This window comes from Scyliorhinus torazame, chromosome 2 (assembly GCF_047496885.1).
Source record: "Scyliorhinus torazame isolate Kashiwa2021f chromosome 2, sScyTor2.1, whole genome shotgun sequence".
NCBI lineage: Eukaryota > Metazoa > Chordata > Chondrichthyes > Carcharhiniformes > Scyliorhinidae > Scyliorhinus > Scyliorhinus torazame.
Window position 1 is genome coordinate 352,026,504 of NC_092708.1, and position 11,996 is coordinate 352,038,499.

Genomic DNA, 11,996 nt, shown 5'->3' on the forward strand with positions numbered 1-11,996 from the left:
GGTGCCAGCAGCAGGATTTAGCTAATTTCTCTCCCCCCAATCTGTTTGACTTATCTGACACTTCTTCAATTCTCAGAGAAAACTGTAAGAAGTCTTACAACACCAGGTTAAACTGCTTGGGTGTATTGGGTTCCTCTGGGAACCAGTTGCCTCAAATGTCCCTTTTGCTGCTATTGCTTGATGGCTGGTAGAGACATACGTGTGATTGAACCCTGCCATGGAGGTTTCCTCAATCAGAAAATCCAGTCTTAGGAATCTAGAACTCAGAACGTTCTGTACATTTTTTAAAAATAGAATTTACAGTGCAGAAGGAGGCCATTCGGCCCATTGAATCTGCACCGGCTCTTGGAAAGAGCACCCTACCCAAGGTCCACACCTCCACCCTATCCCCATAACCTAGTAACTCCACCCAACACTAAGGGCAATTTTGGACACTATGGGCCGAATGGCCAATCCACCTAACCTGCACATCTTTGGACTGTGGGAGGAAACTGGAGCACCCGGAGGAAACCCACGCACACACGGGGAGAACGTGCAGATTCTGCACAGACAGTGACCCAAGCCGGGAATCGAACCTGGGACCCTGGAGCTGTGAGCAAATTGTGCTATCCACAATGCTACCATGCTGCCGCGTCCATCGAGGCTCCAGATTTCAATAGCCCCATTAATGGTGCCATTTGGTTTTCAAGCAGTCCTTTTGACTTTAGCTCCATGCAAAAGCTTCCTCAGTTACTCCCTTACTTCCATGGCCTAAGGATCGTGCATTATCTAAGGCTCTCCAAAGTTTTGGGGCCTGCGATGAAGTGGAAAAAGTGATTCCCATTTAAGGTAATGCGCAGATCTGCAGATCAGCAGCAGTAGCAATATAAAAATGCATTCTGCATTAAATTTAAAGTTGTGAATATCCATGCAAAATTAAGGAAGGATAATAAATTGACTGGAAGAAACCAATAGTGGCAGGATCAGTCAGAGTCAGCATAGATTTATGAAGGGAAAATCATGCTTGACAAATCTGTTGGAATTCTTTGAAGAGGTAACCAGTACAGTCGACAAGGGGAAGCCAGTCAATGTGGTATATTTGGACTTTCAGAAGGCGTTTGACAAAGTCCCGCAGAAGAGATTATTGTGCAAAATTAAAGCGCATGGGATTGGGAGAAATGTATTGAGGTGGATAGAAACCTGGTTGGCAGAGAGGAAACAAAGAGTAGGGATTAATGGGTCCTTTTCAAATTGGCAGGCAGTAACCAGTGGGGTACCACAGGGATCGGTGCTGGGACCCCAGCTATTCACAATATATAAATGATTTGGATGAGGGAACAAAATGTAACATCTCAAAGTTTGCAGATGATACCAAATTAGGTGGGAGGGTGAATTGTGACGAGGATGCAGGGATCCTACAGCAAGATCTGGATAGGTTGGGCGAGTGGGCAAACCAATGGCAGATGCAGTATAATTTGGATAAGTGTGAGGTTATTCATTTCGGAAGCAAAACAGGAAGGCAGATTACTACCTGAATGGTTGTAAATTGGGAGAGGGGAGTGTGCAGCGGGACCTGGGTGTCCTTGTGCACCATTCGCTGAAGATATGCATGCAGGTACAGCAGGCGGTAAAGAAGGCTAATGGGATGTTGGCCTTCATTGCAAGAGGTTTTGAGTATAGAAGCAGGGATGTGTTGCTGCAATTGTACAGTGCCTTGGTGAGGCCATACTTGGAGTATTGTGTGCAGTTTTGGTCTCCTTCCCTGAGGAAGGATGTTCTTGCACTCGAGGGAGTGCAGCAAAGATTTACCAGACTGATTCCAGGGATGGAGGGACTGTCATATGAGGAGAGATTGACTAGGTTGGGATTGTTCTCGTTGGAGTTCAGAAGACTGAGGGGGATCTCATAGAGACTTATAAAATTCTAACAGGACTAGACAGGGTAGATGCAGGGAAGATGTTACCAATGATAGGTGTGTCCAGAACCAGGGGTCACAGCCTGAGGATTCAGGGTAAACCATTTCGGACAGAGATAAGGAGACACTTCTTCACACAAAGAGTGGTGAGCCTGTGGAATTCATTACCACAGGAAGGAGTTGATGTTAAAACTTTGAATATATTCAAGAGGCAGCTGGATATAGCACTTGGGGAGAATGGGATCAAAGGCTATGGGGAGAAAGCAGGATTAGGCTATTGAGTTGGATGATCAGCCATGATCGTGATGAATGGCGGAGCAGGCTCGAAGGGCCAAAAGGCCTCCTCCTGCTCCTATCTTCTATGTATCTATGTATGATTGAGTTATGTTTGGTTAGGATAAGCTACCAAACAGTATTTTATAGATTGTTGCTGGATCTATAATTGTTTTTAGTTTATATCAATGGCTTGGAATTAGAAACTATGATAACTTGTAAAATTTATCAATTATACTAAACAATAGGCGGAGACAGAAAACTACAAAAAGAATAGGATTAATTATGTAAATTGCCAGACAAGTGTTACGATCCCAGTTGGTGTTACAGCTGGATGGGAAGATCCTGTAATTTTTGACTTTTTTTTATAAAACACGGAACAACAGAGTCACAGGACCACTAATTAGTTTCAACAACAAGAAAAGAATGTTAAACATGATAAGTTGGATTATTATACAATACTCCTTTACTCCTCCCTTAGTTTAATAAATATACAGATTTAAGGATGAACATGGTGTTCAAAGTACATCTTCAGGTCCAATGGTCTCATTAACACAAAAAGTTCATTTTAAGCACACAGGATGATTGGTCAAGAACACACTCCGCTGTGAACCTACTTAAGTGTCTGTAGTTTACTCCTCAAAATCCCCCCCAAATTTATGTCAGATCAGAGTTTTCAAACTCCTCTCCCAAAAACACTATTGCGGGAAAGTATGCATTCTGAAATCCAGTCCAGGTGTTACAAATGACACTTTCAAACAAAGCTTCTATTCCACTTTTAACAATAAGTACAGTCCAGGATTTCACACCAATCCCTTTAAGATTTCTTTGTCTTGAGGATTCCGGTGGCGGCATGTAGGAGTAAGTCGCACGTTGTTCAAGACTTGATTTTTTTAGAACTTTATGCCTGGTCCCAGGGGCAATTTTTCAACAAATAAGTACAGGAAGACATAAGGAAGGAGGGGGAATGTCTAAAAACCAAAAGAAAGCCACCATGAAGAAGTGGGTCGAGCAAAAGGATCAGCTCAGCTACTGGAAAGATGGTTGAGGCTGGGTCGCTGGTGAGACTGCACTGTTCACGTCAGAAAAGATGACTGAGGTGATGGTCGTGGAGTTCAAAAAGCAGTTTACAAAGCACATATAGGTGATGAGGAAGGAGATAATAATGGCGACAATGAAGGTACTGATGGAGGAGGTGATTGCCCCGGTGAAGGTAGCGGTGTCGAAGGCATCAGCCAAGGTGCGGGAGCAGGGTGAGAAACTAAAGGGCCTGGTGGAGGGCTTGTTGCAACACAGCAATCAGCTCGCCTCAATGGGCGAGGAGCTGCAGAGGGTGGTGGAGGCCCACAAAAGTCTGCAGGCGAAGGACCTGGAAAACAGATTTGGTGGCAAAATCTGAGAATCGTTGGCCTGCCCAAAGGGGTGGAGGGTTCAAGGCCGACTGAGTACTTTGCCAAGATGTTGGCGGAGATGTTGGGGGAGGGAGAGGATCCCTCCCGGTATGAACTGGATCGGGCTCATCGGTCGTTTATACCTAAGGCGAATGAGTTGCCAAGAGCAGTGATTATTTGTTTCCATAGGTACCACATGAAGGAGAAGGTCCTGAGTTGGGCGAAGCAGAAGCAGGAGGTACAGTGGACTATAGCTGGTATACACAGATACCAGGACTTAGCCGTGAAGTTGACAAGGAGGTGGGCAGCCTTCAGCCGAGTGAAGACAGCACTGTATAACAACGGTGTGCGGTTCGGCATGGTGTATCCAGATTAGTTGAGGGTGACCTACAACTCCAAAGACCTTTACTTCGAGACGATGGAAGCAGCAGAGGTGTTTGTGAAGGCAGAAGGACTGGCTAGAAGTGAGAAATGGGACTGAGGATTGGCCTTGGACTGAGGGTAGGGGGGATGAGAGATTGTATATAGTTCTATTTTGTATTTCATGTTGTTATATGTGTTAAATGGGGTGAAGTTGACTATTTGAGTAAGGTAGGAGATGGGATTCTTTGCCAATGATGGTTTTCTGGAGTTTGTGTGTTTGCACTGGGTTTGTTTGTTTGAAGGGGATTTCTTTGTTTTCCTGGACAGGGTAGGGGGAGGGGAGTGTGGCCTGGGCAGCAAACAAGCTGGCTAGCGAACGGGATTGTGGTGGGGGGGAGGGGCTGTGGTTATTGAAGCCTGGACGAACAGGTTTCATTGGGCCTGGGAAGTGTGAAACGTGGGGGTAGGGGACCGATACTGGGTGAGGTATTTTCGAGAGGAAGTGAATGGGGGCGTTCTGGGAGGGGTTCAATGGCAATAAAGGGACGGGGCAGGCCAGGCCCAGTGGGCAGTGCCTGGAGTCATGATGATGGCGGATAGTATGGGCGGATGGGTGAGAAACCCCAGGTGAGGATAGTTACACGGAACGTGAGGGGTTTGGGGGGGCCAGTGAAGAGGTCGAGGGCATTTGCGCACCTAAAAAGCTTAACGGTTGATGTTGTCATTGTCATGATATTCAAACACACACATCATGATGGACACACTAACAGGCAAATCAGAGTACACAACACCACAACCAATCACAGACAAGAACACCAACCATATAAAAAGCACGAGCACGCCACCTGGTGGTCAGTAGGTCTGGGGAGAAGGGAACAAGAAAGAGCTGTTAAAACACCACAAGCAGGGAACCCCCCACGTGCAGAGTGCAAAGACCAAACTGTAAATAGTAAGTTTAAATAAAGAAGCGTTGTACCATATGCAACTGTGTTGGCTCATCTGTGTGTCAGAACACCCATCACCACATGGTACAGGAGTGGATCGATACCTGCCTACTAACCTGCCATTCTGGACATGGACCACACCGGCAAACCGCAGCCGATGCAAGTCACGGGGAACCTAGGTACCAACTGGAAGCTCTACAGGCAGCGATTTGACCTGTACATCCGTGCCACCGAAAAACAGAATGTCTCGGATGACTCGAAGATTGCAATGCTCCTCTTCTACGCAGGTCCGCACGCAACCGACGTCTTCAACTCACTGGTGTTCGAAGAAGGCGAAAGCCAAGCCAAAAATAACGGCCACAACGAGGGACGCACTGCGCAGGCGCGCCCACCGCAAGATCGCACTGCGCATGCGCAGTGGCGCAACGAACGCCGTGACGTCATGACGTGCGGCAATTGTGGAGCTCTACATTTAAAAGGGCAATGTCCTGCAAAAAACCGACAGTGCCACAGATGTGGCACGATGGGCCACTACGCAGCCCACTGTCGTTCGGCTCAACCCATGGATCCGGCGCATCCTCGACAACCTCGCAGACGAGTCAGGACCGTCCAGCCCACGCATCAAGACTTCCAGTTAAGTGATGCAGATGACCAGGATGCCTTCCGAGTTTCCGTCATTGATGTCAACAAGGTCAATGCCATCAATCCAGCCGATGAGTGGTGTGCCACCCTGACGGTCAACCCGAACTCGTCGCAAGCCCATTAGACTGGACTTATAATACGTTCATATGTTTAACAAGTTGCACAATTTTACATGATAACCTGTTGTTGTTTATCGTTCCAGAGGTCGTCTGACTGGACAACTGTTCAAGTTTTTTTTTTCTTCTTCTCTCGTTCGCATTTATGTTATGTTATGGTACAACTTGGCTCATGTGACGCACCCGACATCGGCCCATGTACATAGTTCCGTCATATGCACATGCTGCACACGACACACACACACTCCTAGATGCACTCACGACACGATCATATTTATCACCACGTAGGCACATATCTTTGTAAAAAGGGGGGATGTCATGATATTCAAACACACACATCATGATGGACACACTAACAGGCAAATCAGAGTACACAACACCACAACCAATCACAGACAAGAACACCAACCATATAAAAAGCACGAGCACGACACCTGGTGGTCAGTAGGTCTGGGGAGAAGGGAACAAGAAAGAGCTGTTAAAACACCACAAGCAGGGAACCCCCCACGTGCAGAGTGCAAAGACCAAACTGTAAATAGTAAGTTTAAATAAAGAAGCGTTGTACCATATGCAACTGTGTTGGCTCATCTGTGTGTCAGAACACCCAACACCACAGTCATGCTACAGAAGACTCATCTGAAGGTAAAAGACCAGATGAGGCTCAGGAAAGACTGAGTGAGCCACGTATTTCATTCCAGGTTGGACAGTAGGGCGCGGGAAGTAGCGGTGTTGGTGGGTAAGAGAGTGATGTTCCAAATGGAGATGGTGGTGGCGGACCAGGGGGGGTAGATATGTGATCGTAACAGGGGCGTTGGAGGGGAGGTTGATGGCGTTGGCAAGTGTGTATGGCCCTAACTGTGACGATGCAGGATTTGTGAGGAAGATACTTGGGGCCATACCAGACTTGGATTCGCACAAGCTAATAGTGGGAGGGGATTGGAATCTGGAACAACAGCCAATGATGAATAGGTCACAGCCGCAATCGCTCGCCCAGTCAGGGGGAGTTGAAGGCGCTGACTGAGCTTATGAGGGAATGGGTGGGGTGGACCCATGGAGGCTCTTGCACCCGAGGGAGCAAGAGTATTCCTCTATTGTCCTTGGGATTCATAAGATTTATTCGAGGATAGACTTTTTTGTAGTAGGGGTGGCATTGCTGGTAGGTGTTGGGGAATCAGAGTATTCGGTGATAGTGATCTTAGATCACGCGCCTCATTGGGTGGACATGGTCCTGGAGAAGCGGGTAGCGCAGAGGCAGGGGTGGTGAATGGATGTGGGGTTGCTGGGAGACCGAAGTTCCTGTGAGAAGATTGGGAAGGTGATTGAGGTGTACATGGGCTTTAACTGTACAGGGGAAGTATTGCAGGCGGTGGTGTGGGAGGCCCTGAAGGCGGTAATGAGGGGGAAGGTGATATCATTTAAGGCCAAGATGGATAAACGGGAGAGGGAAGTGCATCAAAGGCTGATAGAGGGGATGTTGGAGCTGGACCTGAGGTGCACGGTAGCATAGTGGTTAGCACAGCTGCTTCACAGCTCCAGGGTCCCAGGTTCGATTCCCGGCTTGGGTCACTGTCTGTGTGGAGTCTGCACGTTCTCCTCGTGTGTGCGTGGGTTTCCTCCGGATCTTCCACAGTCCAAAGATGTGCGGGTTAGGTGGATTGGTTATTCTAAATTGCCCTTAGTGTCCAAAAAGGTTAGTTGGGGTTACTGGGTTACGGGGATAAAGGGGGATGGGGTAGAGGTGTGGGGTTTAAGTGGGGTGCTCTTTTCAAGGGCCGGTGCAGACTCGGTGGGCTAAATGGCCTCCTTCTGCACTGTAAATTCTATGAACTATTCTATCTATGCACGGGGGTGCAGATCTGGCCCTGTTGGGCAGAAGGAGGGAGCTTCAGGCTAGCTTTGATCGGTTGTCCACGGGGAAGGTGTTATGCCAACTGAGGCGGGTGAGGGGAACGATCTATGAATATGAGGAGAAGACAGAGCGCATGCTGGCAGGCCAACCTCAAAGGGAGGCGGCAGCGAGGGAAATTGTCCAGGTGCGGGATAGGTCAGGGTAATTAGTGGTGGCCCCGGACCAGATTAATAAAGTGTTTGAGGAGTTCTATGGAAAGTTGTATGGGGGATGATCAGGGGATGCGGGAGTTCCTGGACAGGTTGAAGTATCCGTGACTGAAAGAGGAAGATAGGCCCAGGCTGGAGAAGTCAGTGGGGAACAGGAGGTAAAGGAGGCATTGAGAGGATGCAATCAGGGAAGGTGGCAGGGCACCTATGTCAAGAAATTTAAAGATAAATTGGCGCCGCTGCTGGTGGGGATGTTGAAGGAGGCAATAGGGAAGGGGGAGCTACTACAAACAGTGGGGCAGGCTTCGATCTCCCTGCTGTTAAAGATAAGGATCCGACGGAGTGTGGGTCGTATCGGCCTATATCGCTACTGAGCAGCACAGTAGCGGGCGGCATGGTAGCACAGTGGTTAGCACAGTTGCTTCACAGTGTCAGGGTCCCAGATTCGATTCCCGGCTTGGGTCACTGAGGCGTCTGCATGTTCTCCCGGTTTCCTCCGGGTGCTCCAGTTTTCTCCCACAAGTCCCGAAAGATGTGCTGTTAGGTAATATGGACATTCTGAATTCTCCTTTTGTGTAACCGAACAGGTGCCGGAATGTGGCGACTAGGGGCTTTTCACAGTAACTTCATTGAGGTGGATTAGGATGGAGAAGGGTCTGTGTAAGGGGTCAGGGTTGAGGGCGCTGGCAACGGCGCTGCTCCCTATGGCACCGGGCAAGTACTCTGGGAATCTGGTGGTGCTGGCGACACTGAAGATTTGGAGGCAGTTGAGGCAGTACTAAGCTGGGGGCTGGGTCAGGGGAGATGCTGATCAGGGGAATCATAGATTTGAGCCGGTGAGGTTGGATGGAAGGTTTTGGAAATGGGAGGGGAAGGGGATCAGGGTATTAATAGACATGTTTCTGGGGGGACGTTTTGGTAGGTTGAAAGAGTTGGGGGACAAATATTGACTGGGTCCAGGGGAAGGGTTCAGGTACCTGCAGCTCTAAGACTTTGTGAGGAAGGAGGGTCAGAGCTTCTCGATAGCGCACACCCCCTCGTTGTTGGAAGAGGTGTTGACGGCAGGAACAACGGACAAGGGGGTTGTGTCAGTGATCAACAGGAGAATTTTGCGGGAGGATGCGGTATCCATGGAGGGGATTAAAGCCAAGTGGGAGGAAAAATTGGGGGAAGTTATGAAAGAAGGTATGTGGTGTGAGGTGCTCCAGAGGGTGAACGCTGTCGTGTTATGTACTCTGGGATAACACAGGCTGCAACTGGATGCAGCTTTAACCAAACAATACTCCAGACCTTGAAGTTAGTTCAATCTAATTTATTGAACCAGGAGCACAGTTAGCACTATTCTCAATGAGTTTGACTCTCTGCTAACCTAAGTGTGGTTACTCTGTCTGAATCAGACTAGTTCTTAGCCACGTGCTAGAGGTGTGATATTGTAAATACATCCTGACTCACTCTGTAGATATTCATCAGTGGAAAGAGGTGGAGTGTGAGTGCCTCGTGCTTTTTATAGTGAGATACCACCCCTGAGTGTCCTGCCTGCTCATTGGTCATGTCCTGTTCTCTGTGTTCATTAGCTGCCTGTCTGTGCCTGTCTGTATGTCATTATTTGCATGTCTGCATATCATGACATCTCCCCTTATTTTTTAATGTTTTGTTGGCATAGGGGAGCCTACTTACATGTGGTGCCATATGTTAACATATTTATAAGTCGGTGGCATATGTGAACGTATTTACATGTGAAGACAGCTGTCTAATGTGAGAAAACAGAACATAGCAAACACAACAAATGTTCATAGGTCCAGTCTCTGGGGCTTGCGTCTGATCCTTGTTGACTGCCGGAGAGGTGGTGGTGGGGACGACGGCGCCTTGACAGGCGGGATGGAAGCCTGACTGGTGGCCTCGTAGTTCGAGGTATCAGAAGGTGACAAAACAACGGACAGAAACGGAGAAGAAAGCGGTTGCAGGCAGGCAACTTTGCGCAGTGCCCGTCAACAGAACTATCAGCCATACGTACAACATACGAGCGGGCGCAGCCTGTCAAACAATGACAGCTGGAGCAGACCAGCCACCATCCAATATCTTGATCTTGACAGTGTCTGCCAGGGATAACACGGGCAAATCACGTGGGGGCAGCACGGTAGCACTGTGGATAGCACAATTGCTTCACAGCTCCAGGGTCCCAGGTTCGATTCCGGCTTGGGTCACTGTCTGTGCGGAGTCTGCACATTCTCCCCGTGTGTACGTGGGTTTCCTCCGGGTGCTCCGGTTTCCTCCCACAGTCCAAAGATGTGCAGGTTAGGTAGATTGGCCATGCTAAAAATTGCCCTTAGTGTCCAAAATTGCCCTTAAGTGTTGGGTGGGGTTATTTGGTTATGGGGATAGGGTGGAGGTGTGGACCTTGGGTAGGGTGCTCTTTCCAAGAGCCGGTGCAGACTCGATGGGCTGAATGGCCTCCTTTTGCACTGTAAATTCTATGATAATTCTATGAAATCGGTGGCATGAGCATCATAGCCCTGCTTTTGCTGGTTTTGGAGCTGCTGCACCTTCTGCAGCACCGGGAGGTGATCCAGGTTGGGCAAGTGTATGGCTGGAAGTGTCGCCCGCAGGTCCCTGTTCATCAGGAGTTGAGCCGGCGACATGCCAGTGGACAGCGGGGTCGCCCTGTACGCAAGCAGCGCAAGGTAAATGTCAGAAGCACAATCCACAGCCTTGCAGATGAACTGTTTCACAATGTGCACCCCTTTTTCAACCTTCCCATTGGACTGCGGATAGTGTGGGTTGGAAGTGACATGTTTGAAATGGTATGACTTGGCAAACATAGACCACTCGGGGCTGTTGAAGCACGGGCCATTGTCACTCATGACAGTGAGGGAGATACCATGCCTGGAGAACGTCTCCTTACAGGCCTTGATGTTGGTCCGAGATGTGAGGTCTGAGAGCTTCACGACTTCAGGGTAATTGGAGAAATAGTCAATAATCAACACGTAGTCACGATCATTCGCACGAAAGAGGTCGATGCCAACCTTCGACCATGGGGAGGTCTCGATTTAATGCTGCTGGATCGTCTCCTTGCTCTGCGCTGGCTGGAAGCGTTGACAGGTCGCACCGCTGAGGACCATGTTTGAGATGTCCTGGCTAATACCGGGCCAGTAGACAGCCTGCCTGGCTCTGCGTCTGCACTTCTCGACCCCCAGGTGTCCCTCATGGATTTGGCGGGGCACCAAGCTCTGGAGACTGAGTGGAATGACAATCCAGTCCAGCTTGAGGAGGATACCGTCAGGTCGTCCTTTACATTGTAAAATTGAGGGCACTGCCCTTTCTGCCAGCCATTGGTGAGGTGGTGCAAGAGGGGGTCTTTGGCAGTCTCCTCGCGGATACGAACCACCTTCTCATCAGACACCGGGAGAGTGCTAGCACACAGCTGCACCTGTGATTCAATCTGCCGGATGATTTCCAGCGGTTCACTAGGCAATGTGATGGAGCGGGACAATGCATCAGCGATGATGAGCTCCTTGCCAGGCATGTACACTAAGTCAAAGTCGTACCTCCTGAGTTTGAGGAGGATGCGCTGCAACCGAGGCGTCATGTCGCTCAGGTCCTTGTGGATAATGTGGACCAGAGGCCTATGATCCGTCTTGACAGTGAATGTCAGCAGGCTGTAGACATAGTCATGAAACTTGAGAATGCCAGTGAGAAGACCCAGGCATTCCTTCTCTGTCTTGTTATGTTCTAGGTGTAGCATAAGCGGCTTCCTTGTGCACTTGACGAAGGAAGGTTCAGATGTGGAGATAATTTCAACACGTTTATTAAACTGTTGAACTCTGGTTCGACACTACTGCTAATCCTACTATAGCTATTCAGACTGACTAACCAGTCTGCTACAATCCACTTGGTGGGAGTGATATTGGATCAACCCAGTGTCCGTACTCACTGTCTGTCTCCACTGGAAAGAGGCAGACCATGTGTGTGGTGTCCTTTATATATGGGTTGGTGTAATGCCCTCCTGTGGTCGTGTCACCTCTGTGTCAATCGTGAATGTCCATTGGTCGTGTCCTATCTAACTGATATATTGGTTGGGTGTGTGTGTGTGATGTCTCTGGTGCTCCCTCTAGTGTCTAGCTAGCCTACATGTATTTACATTAACCCCTCGTGTATTTACAGTGATGCACTCACCACATCCCCCCTTTTTATATGTTACATATTTTCTGTACACTTTAAGAATATTTAACAAAAAACAGGTAGATAAGTTAAGGTATGTACAAGTCATGGGAACAGTGATCAAACAATAAGTCCAAATCATTCGTGTGAGTCCAAA